Source organism: Ambystoma mexicanum, chromosome 10, assembly GCF_040938575.1.
Source record: "Ambystoma mexicanum isolate Mex_15411 chromosome 10, UKY_AmexF1_1, whole genome shotgun sequence".
Lineage (NCBI taxonomy): Eukaryota > Metazoa > Chordata > Amphibia > Caudata > Ambystomatidae > Ambystoma > Ambystoma mexicanum.
The window spans coordinates 436,378,427-436,381,524 of NC_090932.1; positions in this window are offsets into that span (position 1 = coordinate 436,378,427).

Consider the following 3,098-nt stretch of genomic DNA (forward strand, 5'->3'; position numbering starts at 1 on the left):
AGTGGGCCCCAAACAAACATATTGGTGCAACATGTACAGTGGCCACGGCTGAAGGCTAGTACTATGGTATAACAAAAACCCCTGAAATTCACGAACAAACTTTAGTTAGGAGTGAGTAATGGTTATGCCATTTATTGTGAAAGATACATAGCAACAAAACCTTTGAAATTCAGTAATAATAAACGTGGTTAAGAGAGAGTTACGGTGATCAGTTTTAACACGACAAAACCCCTGAAATTGAGCAATCGTACTTCAAGCAAGTCTACCTTAACTATGAGTGCCTTGTTGCACAGCGTATGACCACAATGATGACATCACAGATGGTGCATTGCAACCAACCGGCTTTTCAGGACTGAAAAACTGCCATTTTTTTTGTTCTATGCAAGAGATAACCGTGGCTATATTCATGGGTAACCAAACACGAAAAAGCAGTAAAATGCTATTTGCAGTTCAAAAAACAAAGAACGGGATAACCATGGCTACCTGTCATTGGAAATGAAAGTATGTCACGGAAACAACAAGTTTTGCAGGAAATGGGAGAGGGCTGCAGAGGTGAGGAGGCCTTCAGGGGAGTGGGAAGAGCAGGCCCAGATGAGGGGGCACTTGGCGAGTGCCTGGGAAGGCAGGGAAGCATTACTTTATTTGTTGATTTTTTCAATAACCGCAGGTATCAAATAACTACAGGTAACTGCGCTGGTAGTACATTCTTCGGCGGTTATGGGAAAAACTTTTTAACAAATGTATTTTTACTGCTACTGTGATATAGGGGGTGCAAAACCACTAGCCATTGCCAAAGGCCATGACTAGTGGCCCAGTAGTGTTTTGAACTGCAGAGAGGGCACAGTCAAAGGCTGTAGTCACTAGCCAGGGATGCAGCCCCTGGCTACTGGGCCCGAAGTCCATGGCTAGTGGCCTGGTATTGTTGTAAAATATACACTGGGTATAGCTGGCCATGTCAGAATGTTTTAAGCTATAGAGTGGGCAAGGCCGAAGACCGATACAGATGTATAGTAGACACAAACGTAGACTGTGGCCACTGGCCATGGATAACGGCCATGACTAGTGGTCTGGTGCTGTTGTGAAATATACAGTGGGCACGGCCCGATACACATGTATAGAGGTAGGGGATGTAGGGGGTGGAGCGGTTTAACTATAGAGTGGGCACAGCTGACATTAGTGATGTCCTCAATGATGCCATTTGTGATGTCATCTGTAATGTCCTCGGTGTTAGTCTTAGCAGTGCATGGCAGTGGCGCAAATTATGGTTAGATAGCTTACCATAACTGGTGAATTATTTGGGTTTTTCGATTTTACTTGTAAACATAATGTCCCTTTAACAACGTTTTTTCTCTGAATTTGATGTTTTTATAAGTGCAACTTAACCATAATGTCCCTCTAACAAAGCTTTTCAGTGTATTTCATAGGTTTTTATCAATGCAACTTAACCATAACGTCCCTCTAACAAAGTTTTTCAGTGAAGTTGATAGTTTTTTTATTAGTGAAAATGTTTTATGATGTGAAATCACTGTATATAAGTCATTCATAATTCCTCTTTTAACATATATGAAATAACTATAAACCTCCATTAACAAACACATGTTTTCCAGCACATACTGATGTGTTGTTATTAGTAGCCATGGTTGAATTGCCTAGGTCATGAGGCCCCACCAAACCACCCCCGTTATCCTCGTCACCTACCCTGCATCCTATTTCGGTGTCCACTATACCCTCATAAAGTGACCAATGTCCAGTGCTCATGGCTTGCAGCCATGGCCAGTCTCTACAAATCATGGAGCATGGGCATCAGCCTTGCTATATGCCCCAATAAGTAAAATCTGAGTCGACATATGTCCTTACCGAGGGCCAGGCCCACTGCACAGGCACTAAAGTTATATCACTGTTTTTTGTACTGAGATTTTAACATGTTGGAAAAAGTCAAACACAGGACAGATTTGAAAAGCATGCTTTCAGGTGCTTGCTGATGCTCTTCACGCAAGTTTGTGTGCAATCCCATCCAGCACTTTAGGCTTTAGCCGCAAGCATAATTTCTTTTCCCATTCAAACCTATACCGATTTCAAAAATGGTTCCTTGTGGCCATGCCCGCTTTAACCCTATTGCCGGTCCCTAATGGCCATGGCCATTGGCCACATTGTCTGGCCACATTGTCTGGCCACAGGCTATACCTCAGTCACCAAAGGTATATCACTATTATTTGTATCTAAATTATGACACTTTCAAAAAAATAAAACACAGACACATTTACGAAACCATGCTTTCAGGTCATGTCACATCCATGTTTTTATTTGTTGAAAAGTGTGAACATTTAGGTACGACAAATAGTGATATAACTTAGCCCTCACTTGAAAAAAGCCATTCAAACTTTGCACACACATTCAAGGTTGGGTTTCCAATCTTTTTCCAAACTGATTCGTCAAACAGCACTAAAGTTATAAGCCATTTAAAAATGTTGTGACCCCCTAATTTTGCCCCCTCGACAAAGTCCCACCAAACTTGTATACAGATATGTCTAACACACCACATTTATACGCTGTTCAAACATTTTGGGACCCCCGCCTTTAATTGTTCCCCATCTTGGAAACAGAGCACCAGACATTGCAAAATCATTTAATGTTGGGTCTAGAATGATATTGCAGAATTTCATGTAGTTTTATTGAATGTTGCCAAAGTTATAAGCCATCCAAAAACTGTTCTTCACCACCTAAATAATTCAGACACATGAATTGATGTCCTCAAATGTTTGTCATGTTTGCAAACATCCCAGCAATTCCGCCGTACCTCTGAGATGTTTGTGGACTTCAGAGAAGAAGAAAAAACAGATTTGGGAATTTTTCCGGAGATATTCCATCCCACCTTCATCACCCCATGCCTCCGCAGAGATTTTTAATGAGTTTGACATTAGTTAATGTTATTTTTTTAAATATGTTTTTACAGCGATATCCGTGATCCATGGGAGCAGTTTTTGAATCCAACATGGCATCCGTTTCAATGGTCTTGACCCACCTAACGTTTTTAATGAACCAATCAGCAGATGCAGACAATGTCCACGAATGTTACAAGGATCTGTTTTATCCAGAAG